The sequence below is a fragment of the Hippocampus comes genome, unplaced genomic scaffold, assembly GCF_001891065.2.
Source record: "Hippocampus comes isolate QL1 unplaced genomic scaffold, H_comes_QL1_v1.1 scaffold39, whole genome shotgun sequence".
Lineage (NCBI taxonomy): Eukaryota > Metazoa > Chordata > Actinopteri > Syngnathiformes > Syngnathidae > Hippocampus > Hippocampus comes.
In genome coordinates, this window is record NW_017842054.1 from 1,563,896 (window position 1) to 1,572,376 (window position 8,481).

Genomic DNA, 8,481 nt, shown 5'->3' on the forward strand with positions numbered 1-8,481 from the left:
AGAAACACTCTTTGGAAGAAGTATGATGAGAGAAATGTCAAAGTCAGGCTAAAAAAAAAGTGACATAATGGAGCGTCTGGGCTGCAGCCAGCCGTGTCCTGCTCGGGCTGCGAGCTGAGGATGATGATGACGAGATTGACATTAGAGCTTCCTCAAAGTGCCACTTAGGAAGATTCTCTTGTGCTCGCGAGCCGGAATGCAACTTCCTCCCGGACATTGTCAAGTAAGCGTACAAATTTTCACAAGCACATGTCAAATGACAACTTAATTGAGAAAAGCTCCGATTTGAAAGATTTGTGTCCGTGTCCCAACATTTATGAAGCCACCAGTGTGGTTGCGGAGCCCCCGCCGGCCGTACTTTTCCCACCCCTGCTAGAGTTTGGATTAGTAGCAATCCAGCCTCTGCTTGGGAGCAATTTATTTTCCAACCTGCATGTTTGACAAGCCTCCCTGCAGTAATTACAAACCGCTTCCCCGGCTTGTTAGGGATGTTTTTTTTTTTTTTTTTCCTTTTCCTCGCTGGCTGGCTGGCTTGCTGTGTGTGTGTGTTTAAGTGTGTTTGTCTCGCCCCCTCGCTCCTTAATCTACGTCCTCCTCCACATCTTCCTCCTCCATTTTGGCTGCCGGCGGAGCATCACCCACTCGGCGTGTCGAGACGTCAAAACCGCCGCGGCAACATCTGTTAGGGGGCGGCCGCCGGAAGCCGAAGGGCCGTGGCAAAGTCCTTCTCAATAAGCGGCAAACTCATTCTCGGCCTCGTCAATTCGTTTCCACAGAAGTCACGTACGGTGGGGCCTTGAGATGCCAACGGAATTTCTTCACATCATCTTTCCGATTGCCGTTGATCACAGGCCCCTGATGAAAAAAAAATACAATAATTGTAATCCATCCTTTATCCGAACCGCTTATCCCACGATGTGCTGCAAAATAGCACCGTATAAAATTGTGCCTAAAAAAAAATAATAAAACATTCATGTAATCAAATAGAATGTCCCAAAAAACAGTCATTTTGACTCCGAGCGGAGGTGATTTGGCCACCGGCTGGCAGAACACTGCAGGAAAACAGACACGACCAAAGAAGAATTCCACAACTACTGCAAGTGACCCAGTGAACTGCAAGAACATTTTTCTCAGAGGAGAAAGAATATATGCTGGTGAAGATCAAATATGGAGACCATCTCACCTCCTCAGTAGAGCACTACTATGAGCTCTTCTTTGCAGAGGATAAAGAATTGTGACTGTTATAGCATCTGTGTCGGTGTTGCTCCAAGCCTCTGTAGGTTAAACCAAAATGAAAAATGCAACACAAAAGGAAAAATTAATTAAATGCCAGACATTTTAGAGCCTTCTAAGTCATTTTAAAAGAACCACCGGTGATTGCGTTCAATCCCAACATGCACACCAAACATACCAAACGAAAAAGTGGACTGTTTCTTCTCACCAGAAAAGGGCATTTCAATTCATCAGGAAGTCAAGGCACCACTGTAGATGTTCAGTATAATCACATCATCATACCAGTACATCTTTTCTTTGGATATGTACTTACGTTGCTGTTCGGAAGTTTCGCTTTCACAACTCTTGTTCGGCGGACATCGAGAAGTCATTTTGTTGAAAAGAAAAAAGAAAAATTGGTCAAAGTTGACATTTTGGAACATCTTTACAACAAATCCATTTCGCAAGAAACATGAACGAGAGACTTTGCTGAGCGGGCTGCATAAAATGTGATGGGGAGGAGTGGCGGGGCGGGGGGGCGCATCTGACCCCCCCCGGCCCTTTGACATTTGAGCATTACAGGCTGCCAATGTGCAGAGATAAGGCGTACGTGCGTGTGTGTGTGTGTGTGTGTGTGTGTGTGTGTGTGTGTGTGTGTGTGTGTGTGTGTGTGTGCGTGCGCGTGCTCATGGGAGATAAAGTCAGGATGGGAACGCGGAGGAGTTCCAGAGGTAGAAAGAGGATTTATTTTGCCACGAAGAAGCATCACGCCTGATCTTTCCGCATATTTTTTTTTTATTTTTCCTCCCCCCGGAATTCACACTTGGCTGACTGACAACATGTTGAGTCTTTGATGTGCTTCACGGAGGCTCACCTTGGCAACGTCCTGGTTTACAAGTGGCGCATGTCACTTTACGACTCATCCCGGCAAACTGGGGTGACTTGCGCTTGGCCGAGTTTGTCACTGGACGAGCCCCAAATTGCCGCTTCAAACCCAAATGATTGATGGAGGATTTGCTTTTCCAAGTGGAAGGAGAAAACGCCATTACAACCAGAAATCTGATTTTTTTGTCTCTGATAAAGGCCAGGTTACTAAAGTCCATTCATAAAACCCATTTGAAAAAAAAAAACCTTGATTTTTTTTTTTTTAAGCACGAGAGCGATAATCCATCAGAATCAGGAAGCCCAAAAATCTGAGCAGTACTACCTAACACTATTCTCAACCCACCTACAAAACTGTGTTGAAAAAAAGCAACGATTTGGATGGTCATTTGTGTGTTTTCAAGCAAAAAGTTAAAATGGAAATTTTTTTGTGCAACAAAATCCAAGATTTTTTTCCAGGTCAATTAGGAACCCTAAATTAATCTATTAAAAAGATGCAGCAAAGTAACCTTATAAAAACTGCACTCTCTTTATTTTTTAGTATGACTTATCATGGTAGGTTGCCGAATCGGCTCAAAACAGACTTTGTTTTGCTGGGGGTATTTTTTTTGGGGGGGGGGGGGCGATCGCAAAGTTGGGGGGCTTTGGAAAAATCATCGGATGGGACACGTTTGTCAAGCTGGTGTCGCCATTCCACAATTCGCGCGGTCCCCGCGGCCGTCCGAGTTGATCTGGTCTCCTCCTCTCCCAATCGATAGCGCGCTGTGTTAGATTGGAAACTTGAGGCCGTGTCTACAAGAATCTATTGATTTCTCTCTCTCTGGGGGTGGAGGTGGGGGTGGGGGGGGGTTATAATTTCCCTCCCGCTCGGCCCCTGCGATCTTACGGTGGCTTCCAAAGCACTCACCTTGTGCGAGGCCCGCGAGGAACACTCGCAGTCTGGCGGAGGAGGAAGCCACCCAGTCGGGATTGGCTTTCGCTGACCTTGTCTCTCCGTTGTTCCACTCTTTGTTTTTATTTATTTCATTATTTTTGTTTTACGGTGGGGGGCATAGGAGCAGCCGTGTGGTGCTGATCCGGGAGAGGAGAGGCGTCAGCAGATTCTCAAGACGATGCAGTTGTGGCTGAGGATTTAACGCAGTGATTGTCTATTTGCCGTTTCTCCTTCTCTGATCGCAAGTGCGATTTGGGACAACGCGATGGCGCGGTTGTCCAAGCCGTGTTGTTCTGCAGCACTCCTGACTAACTCGGAATCTGTTGTTTCAATGATCGATCATGCACAGTCACGTTCATGAACGTGTTTTGAAATGGCTTCAGTAGAACCAGAGGCGGAATTTGGCCATGTGGGCCATTTGGGGGCATTTCAGATTCATTTGCTGCAGCCGTCAGAGATGCCAATTGTTCCGATTTCGTACGGGCAGTTTTGCAATATATGTTTGATGACCCAAAATGTTACGGAGAGAACACTGCGTGGTCATTTCACTTGGGCAGGCCAACGTCTCACGTGAAATGTGCAGTCCTGCCTCATTTCGCACGATGGTTCCATTCCAGATCAAACCAAAGAGCCCAACCTAACCCGCGCAAAGATGACATCGGCCAAATAGCAACCAAATAGTGATGGTTTGATTTAAAGGGAACATTTTTATGTCATTCATTTCATAACAGGAACGACAAAAAAAAAAAAAAAAAAAAAAAAAATTTGAAATTCGCTACTCGGAGCGACCACGTGAGTCGCTCCATTTTCGGTGTCTTCCAACGCTGCAGATACACATAGACATACACATAAAAGAGCCATTCCACGTTTTCTTACAAACAACTTTTAGAAATACTGTACGGAAGGTTTCGTTGACATTGTGGGTTTTTGTCAGGGAGAAAAATTGGCAAAATGCACAGCAGTAAGGCGCGCGGAGGCTGTTGACATGAGTCGACGGGGCCTTAGCCAATCAGGATGCAGAACACAATGCAACGTTTAAAAAAAATACAATAAAAAATATGTGAAACCGCGAAGCCGCGAAAGATGAACGAGGGATTCCTGTACATCCAAAAACGGGAATACAATCTTCACAAAACTTTCTTTTGTGGCATGTCTTTACCGTTCCTGATCAAATATAAATTTCCCATACAAGCGGGTGGCAAAAAAGTCAAACGCGGGCACCGTGATGACTGTCGGTCTGACCTTCTTGGAAGTGTTTTTGGAAGCGCGCGTGACCGGCCGAGTGTTTGTCAGCCGCAGCGTCTTGGCAATCCAAATCATGGGCAGCAGCTTTTTCCATTTGTGCCTCGTACCGCCTTACAGAGCACGAGTCTCTGCGGTGTGCTTCACACTTTTCTCATGAAGTAGTCCATCATCTCGGATTGGTCCGGCTCTGTTGCCATGGAGATGTTTACCGCCGCAGTCAGGAAAGGGAAGCAATGCGCCATGTCCACAAATTATCACCAGCAGGTATTAAAAAAAAAAAAAAAAACGCTATTATCCAGTTGAAATGCTTGAGCCCATCAGGCTCTAATTTCAAGAAAAGCTCGTGAAAGTGTCGCCGGCTGGAATTAGTTTGGAAACGACTTCTTTTACTCCGGAAATAGTTTTGGTGCCCGGGCCGTTATTCCCTCTCTCTGGAGATTTCGAGCCCCACCCGCCACCGCCTTGAAATGCTTTTGTTTCTTTGTCGTTGTTGCTCTCCTTCAACAAATGACCTCATCTCAGAAATGTTTTGGGGGAAATTCTGCCCCCACAGCCAGTTTGGCTCGGCAACATGACATTTTGTCGGCATGTACGTCATGAATGGGCTCGCAAAAAAGTCTCAAGAAGTCGTGCATAAAAAGACGCCGGAAGTTGGCTTGAAATGGCCATTTTTCAGCTCATTTTGCCCATTTGCAGGAGTCCTTCAAAAATGAATTGGTCCGACTGGTGAAAAATTCCGCCCTCAAACCCAGTTTGACTTAGCAGCATGAAATTTGGTTGGTACTGGATGTCCATCATGGGAAGACCTACAAAAAAAAAAAATGGGAGGGCCCATTTTAAAGGTGAGCTTGTGGTGGAGCTTTTGCCTGATTGCGAACCAAATTTGAATCTCATCAACTAGTCAGATGGGCAACGCTAAATTGCGTGTTCCGTTCATTTGCATCGAGTCAATTTGCGGGGCCGCTTTGAAATCGCACCCCTCGGCCTTGTTAGCCAATGAAATGAAGCCATTTATGAGGTATTAGTTGTCAAATTGTGTTTTAATTCCACTGAAATCCTTGCAAAGGTCAAACCCCGCCGTTGCTTTTTTTTTTTTTTTCACAAAGCCAGCACGCTGCCACCTGTCAGCCGTCCTCCTCGGTCATCACGTTTCTGCATCGCGACGGCGAAATCCAGCTGCTCGGCCTTCCGACGGCGGGCGGGCGGCCCTACCGGTTCGTCGGCCGGACCGCCGGCTGGCTCGCGGCGAGCCAAGAAAATCATTTAGTCCAAGGCGAGCAGGTTTGAGCCCCTCCGAGAGACCTTTTATTGGATGCCGGGCTGCGGGGTGATTTGTCATCATTAATAAATGCGGCTGACAGCTCCAATCAGCAGGAGGTGGCCCGGCGCCAGATCCGGCAGGTCCGCCACCCGCCGTCGCTTTGCCGTGCATGCATATATGGCCAATTAACTTCCTCACACACACACACACACACACACACACACACACACACACACACGGGCGCGCGCGCTGACGGCAGTGCGGTGAAATTTGAGTGCGCATTACACACACGTACAAGAAGTGCTACTTGAAATGAAAATGGAGTCATTTCAGCCACCGGCTCTCAAAGCCACCGCGAGCCCATTCCGCGTCCGTGCCGTTCATACGGCCGGCTATTTAGAAAGCGTTGGTTGGCACAGATGGGCTTTTACACGCAGAGAAACAGAAAAATGAGCATCGGTGACGTACAAATCAAATTTCAACACAACAGGGACAGCCCCATTCGGCTTTCTACGATTCTGCGTTCACCCAGCTGCTGCGGCTTCACGCATTCAGATAAGCATGACATCAGTGCCATCGATACCACACAATGCAAGAGAGGTGTTGTCGCTTTGTTTTTTGTTTTTTATTTGCGCTTGCTCATCCCTCGGAATGGATTCTAAAAAAATGGAAAATCACTTGCAAGAGGTTGATTAGGAATCTAATTACCGGTACTCTTGAAAATGGCGACCAAATTTCAAGCTGTTCATGGCAAATAGTTTTCGACCCCACATGAAGATGGAAGGTCATCCTTTTGCGGGCGGCGTGCTCAAAACAGAACCACATGCGATTTCGTTTCTGGCCGCGTTTGCATCATTCGCGGCGTGTTAAGCGACGCGTTGTCAAAATTGTACCGGTCAGGGTGCCGAGTATCCACAGGCAGGTGCGTCAAGTCCTTGCGGGCCGAGCTTTCCGAGCTGTCAGCCGCACAGTCGGCCGGCGGGATTAACGTGTCAGCCTTAGGAGGCTTTGGTCTTAATGGAATTTCCTCTAGAGTGGACACCACACGGCTAGTCTTTGATTAAACACGCTCGCTTGCCACGCTCCCCAAATAACAAGCAGGATCAGAGTTTTTCCTGTCATTTTCGGGGGGGAGGGGGTGGAAGCGGCAATTGCTTGGAAAAATTGGAAAGAAAACACGCACGATCACCTTCGCAGGTTTTTGCAGTTACGACAGTTTAGCATGGGTGGGTGGCGACCCCAAGTGGACAAAAAGGATACTTGCGTTTCACACGCATATTCTGTATTGTTTGGGGCGGGTTGATGTTGAAGCATTTGTACGAAACTTTCGAATATATTTGTGTGGCCGGCCGGGTCTGTGCAAAGACTTGACCAAACATAAAATCATTTTTAAGGGGGCTTTATTCCCAACTGAACGTGAAAAATGTGCAGCATAAATAAAATAAAAGACTGAGATACCAAAATTGGCTCGGAACACATTGAATAGAAAACGTACAGCAATAGGCAACAGTCGTGGCTTGCTGGATAGGGAAACCAAATAAAAAGACATCTTTTCTCAGCCACAATACGCTTTGTAACTGGAAAGTGCAGAGCAAACTAAACATGACAGTCCAAGGTTTGAGAGGGGAAAACGCTTCCCGAACATTTTACAGCGCGTTGGGTGCGCACACGACACTCAAGAGCACATCACAAAATTGCATTTTTGCGGCTGAAAATAATCCGACAGTGACGATTGTGTAAGGAAAAATTATTTTTCCAAAGTCTCCTTAGTTGCACAACAAGGTGGCCGGTTTAAAATACACAAAGCACAAAGGCCGCAATCGTCGGGCGAGATTCGCCCCGTCTGCATTTTAAAATTCAACCGCCGAGTTGCGCGCTTTTTCCGACATTTTGTTTTGCTGTTGTGCGCGTGAGATCAATCTCATGGAAAATACGTGGGGTGGCTCCATAAAAGTTGGGGCTCACGAATTTCGGCGCCGCATTTTGTTCACCAAAAGCATCAATCTTCCCAAAGCAAACACACTCAGCAACCCATTCTGTGTCGGCGTTTGCTCCGCGCCATGTTAAATGAGGGCATTGATGCATACATTTGCATTTGTTTCATCTACAAGCGCCCTCTTAACGAAAAAATCCATGCCTGCGCTGCGCGGCCCCAATTTGCCAGGCGGCCGGCGGAAGCTTCTTTTGCGAGCTCCTCGTTTGGTCAGCTCGTCCCATCGATCCGCTCGCCTCGCAAACAATTGTCGTCTTTTCAGCCAGTAATCCCGCTGCTCGCGGCCCCTTTGTGTTCCACTCGAGTGGATATTTCTCCCGTCTTTGTGGTGCGGGCGGATCGTTGAGATGCTTTACAAGGAGCAAACATGAAAGAGAAGATGTAAACAAAGATCTTGCTCTGCTTTCTTTTGGGCTTCTCTTGTGGCCCCTTTCACGCTGCCAATCAGAGTCCACCCATACTTGGCTGAGTCTGAGGACGGAAGGTAAAAGCAGCGGCATTCAAGTCATGCGGTTTAAAAAAAAAAAAGAAAAAAAAAGAAACGATTGTCCGTAAATGTGTGGCTTTAAAAGGCGCGGCCAGGTCTGGTGAGTGATGTGGGCGTCGGTCATTGTGAGTGGAGAGTTGGCTTTGTGTCAACGTGCTGAGTGACATGAGTTGTGCTACTGCGGCTTCATCCAAGTGTGACTTTTGCTTTGAGCAGAGAAGAAAAAGGACTTTCAGGTATGAAACTTCATACCCCTTAATTGCACGCCACTGATACTACGTTGGGAAGTTGGGTCCATTTTCCACACGCAATTCCATATCTGTACCTTACATGCTGCGAAAAAGTCTGCTTCGGTGGTCAGTGTGAAAGGGGCTTTTGTATGTAAAGGGCAAATGAAACTCAGTAACCCCCAACCTGCCAAAATGTGAGTCAGCTTCCCAGTCCTTGTTTGACGTTTTCCCTCCGTC

At 47.1% G+C, this 8,481-nt stretch overlaps 1 protein-coding gene across 1 annotated transcript in view; it reads left to right on the forward strand.

Moving 5' to 3' along the window:
* Positions 1-8,481, forward strand: part of gfra1a (gdnf family receptor alpha 1a) — a 38,923-nt gene that overhangs the window by 5,686 nt on the left and 24,756 nt on the right. The gene's annotated exons all lie outside the window — the stretch shown is intronic.